The 10412-nt window shown below is 43.3% G+C and overlaps 1 long non-coding RNA gene across 1 annotated transcript; it reads right to left on the bottom strand.

The window, feature by feature from the left end:
• Positions 1–2431: 2431 nt before the first annotated feature.
• On the bottom strand, positions 2432–8474 carry LOC108412422. Its single transcript, XR_001856655.2, has 3 exons — positions 8379–8474; positions 3271–3508; positions 2432–2552 (listed from the first exon to the last, which is right to left on the bottom strand). It is a non-coding gene; the product is annotated as an uncharacterized LOC108412422 (long non-coding RNA).
• Positions 8475–10412: the final 1938 nt, after the last annotated feature.

The raw sequence follows: 10412 nt of genomic DNA, 5'->3' as shown, positions 1-10412 counted from the left end.
TGCGTGTTTTTACAGTCAGGCTTGGTCATTTAATGTATTGTTGTTCTGAGTGAGTGTGAATAAGTGAACACGTCCTCTACAGAGACACACTTCTGCACACTTTCATTCACAATTAGTGTTTATATGATTAATTATATATATAATTTTAAAAAATTAAACTCTGAAATAAATGAAAAGTCTCGGTAGAGGGTGTGTTAACTTATTGTCACTAAGAAAATCAAGTAGGGGATGTTCAAACTCATACGACCGTGTGTGGTGTATCTACACTCTATTTCCAAAAGTCTCCACTCACTCATCCAAATCATTGAATTCGGGTGTTCCAATCACTTCCATGGTTACAGACAGCTTCTAGAAACATTAGTGAAAGAATGGCCCCTTCCTGTTCCAACATGACTACGCACCAGTTCACAAAGCAGGTCCATAAAGACGTGGATGAGCCAGTTTGGTGTGGAAGAACTTGACTGGCCTGCACAGAGTCCTGACCTCAACCCCATAGAACACCTTTGGGCTGAATTAGAGTGGAGACTGTGAGCCAGGCCTTCTCGTCCAACATCAGTGTCTGACCTCTGTTGTTTATTCTCAGTTGTGTAGGTGGGATGACGAAAGCTCTGTAGACACTATCTGAATTTAAACATGAACAACTTTATTTCAAATTAAAAGACAGCGCTTAAAGCCCTTGCTGCACAGACCCAGGAGCCAATGTGGAACCTCTCCCTGAAGTCCGAGATGCTTCAGCTTTTTAAGCAAAATTTACGCACACACATAACGCAAAATCCATACATTAACACATGACAATATCTTATGGTATGGCTTACATCTGGTTTTTGTTATTATGGCCTCAGCTTCTAGAAAGACAGAGAGGTCCAACTCTCTCCTGGGACCTGAAACTAGGGCCCCCTCGCTCAGGCTCCGTCGACACACGTAGAGCCATTTTCAGCCAGAGCTCCGTTGAAACCCATGGAGTCTTCTGATAGTCCTTTCAGACAGCAAACAGCTAGATGTATATTAAAGCCCAATATCATATCAATATCATATATAACATTTTATCTAGCCTGATACACCACCTCACAAATCAGCTTCTGAAAGAACGGTCAGAAATTCCAATAACCACACTCCTAACCCTTGTGGAAAGACTTCCGAGAAGAGTTGGAGCTGTTATAGCTGCAAAGGGTGGGCCGACATCATATTAAACCCTATGGATTAAGAACGGGACGTCACTCAAGTTCATATGTGTGTGAAGCCAGACGACCAAATACTTTTGGAAATACAGTGTATCTGTATATCTGTATATTGCAGCATTGGCATAGAAAGAGAAGCCATTAATTCTGCCGCAAAACACGCCGTTTTATTGACACCAGCTGAAAAGGCACATCGCAGCACAGGAGAAATACCGGAAAAGTCGCTTCGAGCCAAGTCTTCTTTCGATGTTAGACACAAGATAACTAACCCACAGTCACTAAATAACAATCAGCTGAAACGAACCAACAGCAATAACATTTAATGTTGCTTTTACAGAGGGGGGCGGGGCATGTGCACCACACCCCTGAAGCCCCTTCTTGAAACATGGGTTTGGCGGACTCCACAATATGTAAACATGACAAACAGTGAACGCAAAACAAGCTGTGTTACACAAAAATATATTCCAAATTGGAAGAGCATCAGACAGGATTCTGGAGATGTTCCTCCACTTTCAGATGGAGCTGATAAACTCATTTCTAAAGGAATCAGACAGTGAAGAGCATCAGACAGGATTCTGGATATGTTCCTCCACTTTCAGATGGAGCTGATAAACTCATTTCTAAAGGAATCAGACAGTGAAGAGCATCAGACAGGATTCTGGAGATGTTCCTCCACTTTCAGATGGAGCTGATAAAATCATTTCTAAAGGAATCAGACAGTGAAGAGCATCAGACAGGATTCCGGAGATGTTCCTCCACTTTCAGATGGAGCTGATAAAATCATTTCTAAAGGAATCAGACAGTGAAGAGCATCAGACAGGATTCTGGAGATGTTCCTCCACTTTCAGATGGAGCTGCTAAACATATTTACACAGGTATTTCTGTATGGTGCATTTCTATGTGTAATATTGCCCCAAACGGTATAAAATAAATGTATTTTAAAATATATTTGGTTAAAATGGCAAAATATTTTGAAATATATTTTATGGATATTTTTGAAATGTATATCAAATGTATAAGTATCCACATCCATATTATTTTCCATACAAGGCTTCTGCTACTTAGCTTCCACATATGGAAGTATGGACTGGCTCCTGTGTTCCTGACACACATCTGTTTAATTATAGCTCTTTACAGACCGTGGCTGAGCATTCTGGGGCTGACCTCTCAGAACAGAAGGTCCTGTGGGATGAACTGAAATGGGCCAATTCCTGCGGTCTCTCAGCCTGAAATGTGCGCATTCTCACCTGAATCTGGGCGCCTACAGTGTCCCGGTTCTGTTTCTGTGCTTGCAGTGCTGCTCACTAGCGCCCCCAATGTGCCCTTACTGCATGAAGACATCGGACCAGACCGACTGTGCCCAACTTCCAGGTCCTATAACTCCCGAATGAGGATTCAGGGGTGAGTGGTATGTTTTCAGATCGGACTATGTTTCTTTGCCTTTAAGACTGATGTATGTAAACAAGCTCTATTCTAATTTCACTGTCCTGTTTTGTGTCTTACTCAGAAAGCATACCATAATCCACAGGAGGGTGAATGGTATGTTTTGAAACTGTAAAAGTGAAGAATTATACAATTATGGGTAGAAACTCAGTGTGAAATTCTGACACCAATGCACCACTTTGTGAAGGCTGAGCTTACAGTAGGGGGCGCTGGCGTGCTCGTCAACACTGTCCAACAAACAAGCCTGTCGCTAGCACATGGATGCTGCGTAAGTTAGCGTGGCTGAAAAGTCCCAGCACAAAGCACAATTAAGAAGTATCTCCAAAATGCTAACTTCACAGGAGAAGGCAAAACATTCTTAACTTCTAATGAGCCTTTTCAGACCATTTCTATTGGACATGATGTAAAGGACAGCTGTATTCAAATGATAATAAAAGTATAAAAACGGTGACGCATGTTTTATTGGACAGGGATGATAAAGACTTTAGATGTCTAGAAAATGTCTAAGATTATGAAACACATACATCTAATCAGGTAAGTCTAAACCTCTGCAGTTAGATAAGGGCCAGTAGAAAGGCAGAAGAAGCAAAGAGCCACTTCAAATGTGAAAGTAGGTTGTTTTAAAGTCACGCACACAAGATTCACCTACAGAGACTGAGCAGATCCAATCTGGAGGGCAGCCAGCGGCATCAATAAAGGAACCGTCCATCTGTCCTCTAATGAAAACGTCCAGCCAATGATGTAAACCGCTGTCAGCCTGGTGAAAAGGCTGGACTCTGTAGGTGTGCTTCAATTAAAGCACTGCTGATAGGTGGACCTCATCCTCAGCATCGTCATTAACAACTGTCTGTGGAGGATCGTTCTTCAGACGCTTGCGTCTAGAACATCTAGAACAAACAGGGTGAAAGAAAAGAGCGCAGCATCAGGAAGGATCCCGCTCATCCATCCATACACCACACCTATCTGGGAGAAGACTACAGAGCATCAGGGCCCAGTCCTCCAGACTCAGGAACCAAAGGGGGTTCTGCTGTTATGATGTAAAGCTTGTAAGAATAGGAGAACCCGTTTTGGTGCTATATAGAGCCAGATACAAGACACACTCCTTCAATCTGAAGAACAAATTCACCAGGCAAAGAGTCATTTTAAGCATGCAAATGGTTCTATATAGAAGTCATGAAGAACTCTTGAAGATTCATCTTTCACCAGGCTGAAACATTGGGGTAATGATTGGGGACGTTAGCGCTGAAATCCACTATATTATTAATGGTAATTAATATCACTATAATGCGGCTTCTATCTGAGGCTTAATTGTTGCCATTCAAACGGCCTGTCTGGCCTCTGCGAATATGCGATGGTTGCTATTGGCGGCTTTCAGTTGTTGGTTAATACTCTTAAGAAAAGTAGTCTAATATTGAGAAACTGACAACAAAAGCAATCGGTTTTTTTTTCAGTGCTGCAAACCCTGAAAAAGTGTCAAAGACAAGATCTACAATGAAACCAAACACACCCCAGTGGTCACACCAGGTCACACCAGGAAACACCTTGGATAGGACGCCAGTCTATCACAGGGCAAAATGGAAAATAAATAAATAAACAATTGATTTGAACTATAATGATAGCAAAGTAAAATACATCACATTACAAGCCTCGTTGCTCAAATCCGATGTTTTGCTCTAATCCGATCTCTCTGACTCGACGGTTCACACTCGTTTAGGTCAGTGACTCGAATCGGTCATTAATGTGATGAACCGTTGTCCTGAAATGACCCACATGAGCTCCTCCCACTCAGTCCCGCTCCCGCTCGCACCTGCTCGTGTAGTTGCGTCAAGGCGAACTGACATCCAGGTTCTGGCACAGTCTACTCACAAAGGTCATCAGGCTCACGGTGAGTAACTTCACCAAATTTATTTTATCATTGTTAATAATTTTATTTTATTATTGTTTTGGGTTTTTTGCTGGGCAGCTGTAACCGTCGGACTGAAGGCTCCACCCTCTCTCTAACGTCTGATCAACGCATGCTGCCTCTGCATGGTGGGAGTGAAGCAGCAGTGCATGCACTACAGCTCGGACGCGCTGGCCTTTCAGACTGCGGATCAGCGAGAATGTTATACAGACTTTCCTGTTTCCAGACAGACAAATGGTCACTTCAGTTACTCTGATCAATGGAAGTATAATTGATACGTGGTGTGTTTGTTTATCCCGGGCAGCGTTCTGACTTCTGATTAGCCAAAGGTTTCTACCCTGTTAGACCAACCGGGAAATCTGTCTGCAGCATGGAATGTCTAACGTCTAAGTATTGAAACAAAGTGAAGCCTCAAACCTGTCCAGAAATGTAAATGCAGCTCATCATGCAGTCGGAACGCCGAGAACGGAATACACTGCGGTTACTTGAGCAGAAACTTGGTACGATTGCTTCCACACCCGAGGACTTTCAGAGAAAGAGAACTTCAGAGATCACAGAAGGTCATGGAAATGGTGTGGATTGCTCTGGACAGTTAGTTGGTTTAAAGTAAAAGGAGGAACTTTACGTGGTGCTGAAGAATCTGGTAAGCACTGGCATCGCTCTGAACATCGACCCCGCAGAGAACCAGAGACGATATTCAGAGCGCAGCAGCCCTCAAACGTCAGAGAACAAAGGAGCTTCCTCAGGATGATTAATTAGCAGGAGAACTTTATCCCCCCAGCCAGCTGAGAAAGACAAAGCACCCAGAGATCTGCTCTCAAACTAAAATCATTAGGCCAGGAGAGCAAGAGCGGCTATCCTCACCACACGGACCATAAAGGATCCAAACAGATCACCTCTAGGATTAGGAGATGACCTGAAGAGGTAGGCGGAGAACGGCATAGGCGTCAAGCTTTTTCCCAGTAAAGTGAATGAGGCATGTTTGGTGTCTCTAGTTTGCTTGCTTAGTAGTGCACTGGAGCTATGAGGCTAACATAGATGACAGGCATTGAAAATAGCATTTTATAAATAATGGACAAAAGTATGTTTTGTGTTTTATGGTCAGAATGTTACTCGTGACGTTTGAATGCACCGCTGCAAATAATATTCAAAGCATAAGATGGGCATTTTTAATATCTATTTAGTGTGTGTTACATAGCTGTCATAACAAATGTCAACAGGATCAATTTCAGCATGAATGGTGCAACTGCACATTATATTTTAAAGATACTTAGCTGTGATATTATACATTCATTGTTAATTCTGGTGACATTTTTGCCCTGCTAGATCTGCCCCAGCCAACTGTAAGCACCATTATTGTAAAACAGAATCGTTGAGGAGCAACAACAGCTCAGTAATGAAACAGTAGCCCACACAAACTAGCAGAGCAGGGCTGCTGAAGTGCATAGAGCATAAAAATTGTCCATCTTTTGTTGAAGCACTCACTAAGGAGTTCCAAACTGCATCTGGAAGCAACATCAAATCAGCAGATCATGAAATCATCTGAAGCATCATGAAATGGGTTTCTATGGCCGAGCAGCTACACACAAGCCCCAAGATCTCCATGAGCAATGCCAAGCATCGACTGGATAGGTGTAAAGCAAGACCCCATCTGGCAGTCTGATGGATGAATCAGGGTTTGGTGGAGGCCAGGAGACTGTTACCTACCAAAATGCATAGTTTGGTGGAGGAGGTATAATGAGCTGGGCCTGGGGCTCTCAGTTCCAGTGAAGGGTGATGTTATTGTTACAGCACATTTTACACAGTTATACACTTCCAGCTTTGTGTCAGCAGTTTGGGGAAGAGCCTTTCCTGTTCCAGCAGGACTGAGCCCCTGAGCACAAAGCAGCTCCAAAAAGAGATGGAGTGACCAGAGTGGTGTGGAGGAACTCCAGTGGTCTGCACAGAGCCCTGACGTAAACCTCATCAACCCCTTTGGGATGACCTAGAACGGAGACTGTGAGCCAGACCCTCTTGTCCAACATCAGTCTCTGACCTCACGAATGCTCTTTTAACTGAATGGACACAAACTTCTTCAGACTCGCTCCAAAATCTTGTGGAAAGCTTACCAGAAGAGCGGAAGCTGTAAGAGCTGCAAAGGCGGACCAACTCTATATTAATGCCCATGGATTTAGAATGGGACGTCCAACAAGCCCATATAGGGGTGACGTTCATATAGCGTTATCCGTATATAGCGTTCATATAGGAGTTATCCAGTGTCATATAGTGACCACATAGTCAGGGTTATTAGAGATGCTGAACAGCTTCACACAAAGGTAAATACAGTATTGATACTCGAACAGCTGGAAAGCGTTTTGCTCTTGTTTTCCATGTTCTTTGTACCAGTTCTGCCCTTTTTTGGACCATCTTTAATTATCTTTAGTCATGTGATCCTCATAGTGTAACAAAGTGACTAATGTAGGAGTCAAATGATTTGTCAGTCAGTGATAAAGCTTCCAAAATGATCATTAAATATGTATTTAAAAAGGATTAAATGTGCATTTACATCTATCCAATGTATTAATATGCATGTCATAGCTTTCCTACCAATGTCGAGTGGATTTTAATGTCAGCACTGAGAAAATGTCAGGGGGTCCAGCTACAGATTCATGACAGACATTTACCACTACCGGAAACATAGATTACACTAGTCTTTGTACTGGAACATCCATTTAAATCTTTTTTTTAAAATAGGTAAAACAATACATCACATTTCCATTGTTCTTCTGGGATTGCACCGCTTGGCTTGAGAAACCGTACCAACTTAAATATTTGAGAAGACCCCTGACCAGAGAAGACCCTCAGCATTGCAACATTGTCACGTCTGCGGACATTCCGAAAAAAAGTCTTGACCAGGGTTCACTTGTCTGTCTGCTCAACAACTCTTTTTTGTTTTACCCTTACTTGCTATCTAAACTAACCTTGCAGCTTCAGCCCTAAAACTAAAGAAGCACATTTCAGGCACCCACCATGCCCTGGCTTATTCCATTTGAGGCAGGGTGGGGATAAAACTCTGAATTTATTTTCCATATATAGATTCATGTTTCCGTATATAGATCAGAGAAGAATATTCGGTTGCAAGCTGATCACAATCTGCTCATTTGTTTTCTTCCGGTCCAGGTTTCAGATGTTCTACCTCAGAAGATTCCAAGCTTTAGGAGGGGACTAATGAGGGGTTCGTACTCCAGCAAGTGCTTCATACATCAACAGCTCAGAGGAGCACGTCGAAGCTGCCAGCGTGGGCTCGAAAGTCATGTCAGAGTGCACTGAAGGATGAGCTGACAGAGCTCAGCATGAAAGGCCATTAAGGTCAAACTGGGCTCTCACTTCTCAGTGTAGTGGACGACCTGCTGCGAAGGCCTTTACGTGTAACATCAGACGCACTTTCCACCAGTGGAAGCTTTTTGAAGCTACGTGAGAATATTCTGGCAGTGTGGGATGGTTATGGAAATAAGCTCAGCTGCTGAAGAGCTGTCATATCAACGGTTATATATAGCTGGAAGTTACAGCTTAAAACCAAAGTCAGTGTTTTGTTCCGTTAGAGTGGTTACAACCCCACATTGTGTCTGGGGATGGATTAAAGACCGGGGGAACAGGTCAGTAGAGCTTTTAAAGCCATTTTATTAAAACCAACCACAATAAACTAGCATGGTATGATACCCATTACCATACTGGAAGAACACATTTCCTTACTCGACAATAAGTATTGAGCCCTACAACGAAGGAAACATTGGCCAACTAGGCTACACTTCCCTGGCCAATGACCAAGAGTACAAGTGGACTTTTATGTAGTGTTAATGTACAACTGCACCCACCTGTTTGAACCTCCCGGTGGTAAAAACGGTCAACCTCTTGCAAAATAGTACCAGTAAAATACCTAAAAACAAACTATTTCAAACACAGCCCACATGACCAGCCCTCCCTCTCCTCAACCACCTTGAAGGACACCTTTTAAAGTGTAGGCTCCTCCCCCAGCTCCACCAGCCAGGCCTCTGATTGGTTAGAGGTCCTCCTCTCATGACTGATTGCAGAGCAGGTACACCTGTGAAGGGAGAGGCACACACAAGCAAAAAGCTAATGACATGCTTACACGTAACAGTAATGACAAAAAGGAGGAACCTGCCTTGCAATCATTGCTGTGAATGTTCATTGACAGGTGTTGTAACAGTTATTAACGGTCCTTTCTTTTCCTTCTTCATTAGCACCTCATTTATTATTACTGGGGACTTTTAAACATTTATGGCAACGTGCAGATCAGACCGAGAATGAAGAAGCGCCACTGGAACAGCCAGCCCAGTTTTATCTATTACTTCTGTAAGCTATAGCCTCCTGACGTTGGTCTTCCAGGACCAGCATAAATCAAAGAATGACTCACACAGATCAAATGAGGCCAACGAAAAGCCAGACAGACCACAGCAAAGACTGGGACCACGTCTGTTTACACTGAAAGGTCAAAACTGTGGTGGTGGGCCACTTGTGGGAGACCTCTGTTAGAGGAATGTGGAAACTGCTCACCTAAGACCTTCGAAATGTCCTCATGTTCCAGTCTGTGTGCTCTAAATGTGTTTGAGTGAGCTGAGTCCGTAAAGCAGTTCAACAGCCTTGTGAGTTTGGTTGTTAGTGCTTTGCGATACTAGTTACACACATTTTGCTTCTTTTTTGGCTGGATTTTTGCCCACTAACTCCGCCTTGTCCACGTTGACACTGACCGGACTCTGGAAGCCCAGAGTGGTGGAACTATGTGGCCAGATGTTTGTACACCTCTCTAATATGACCACTGTAGAAATACATTAATGACATCCTAGCAATCACCTGGGATACCACTGCAATCACCACATTGTAGCAGCGACTCTGAAACCAAACGCATGCTTTATGAAATGAAGGGTTTAAACATTCTTCACCTTCTACGTGATTCATGTTCATATGTTCAGGTAAAGCGGCGCAGCGCGAAGTTTGAGTTTTACATTATGTTACCTCGCGTCTGATTCTAAGAGTTTATTGGCTGGCTGTAGAGCAGAAATCCGACTCATGTAGAGCCGGAGTTTCCCTGATAAAATCTGATTTTCTGGATTATTAAGCACATGTAAACACACTCAGCGTGTCTGAGAACTTTCCATATCATATCTTGTCTCTGCATGTTATCAAAGCTAAAGCTCCTCCTCTTCCACTGATGTCGTTCCTTCTGTTTGGTCACCTGAGGAGCATTCACCAAGGATCTATGGGCAGACTGAGAAAAACAACCAAACAGCACATGAATCAGTTTCCTAGGGCACGTAACACTAGTGGTAAAGTTTTTCCACCCCTCTCCCAGTAATCCCACCATTCAACTCAATGAGGGGTCCTGGCCTCCTATCTTAAAGCAGAAGCCCCCCCAGAACTCCAGCCCAAATCCCCAGCACTCATACTGTTCCACTACTGTTCAAACAATTGGAATCATCCATCCATCCATCCATCCTTCCATCCATTTTCCTCAGGGTCGTGGGGGGGAGCTGGAGCCTATCCCAGCGTTCATCGAGCGGAAGGCAGGATACACCCTGGACAGATCGCCAGTCCATACAATTGGAATCACTTTCTTCATAATATCCAAGCTGTTTTCTTGCAGATAAATGTATAAAATGTAGAAATGTCAGGTGAGCGATGATGAGCAGAGACTCTAGCAGGACTGAGAAAGCTGGAATGGAGTTCGAATAAACTTACTGTCTGTACATCATCACTTATAGCGACACACTGTAGGCAGAAATGAAGACTCTGGTTCTGTCCGTCATTTCCGTTTTTGGATAAACTGCATCTGTAGCTTATCTTTAAAGCTATAATCATAAAAGTGTCACAACTCAACAGATGTTCGCTGA

This window comes from Pygocentrus nattereri, chromosome 11 (genome assembly GCF_015220715.1).
Source record: "Pygocentrus nattereri isolate fPygNat1 chromosome 11, fPygNat1.pri, whole genome shotgun sequence".
NCBI lineage: Eukaryota > Metazoa > Chordata > Actinopteri > Characiformes > Serrasalmidae > Pygocentrus > Pygocentrus nattereri.
The sequence above is the reverse complement of the archived record's forward strand: the minus strand, read 5'-3'. Positions and strand labels throughout refer to the sequence as shown.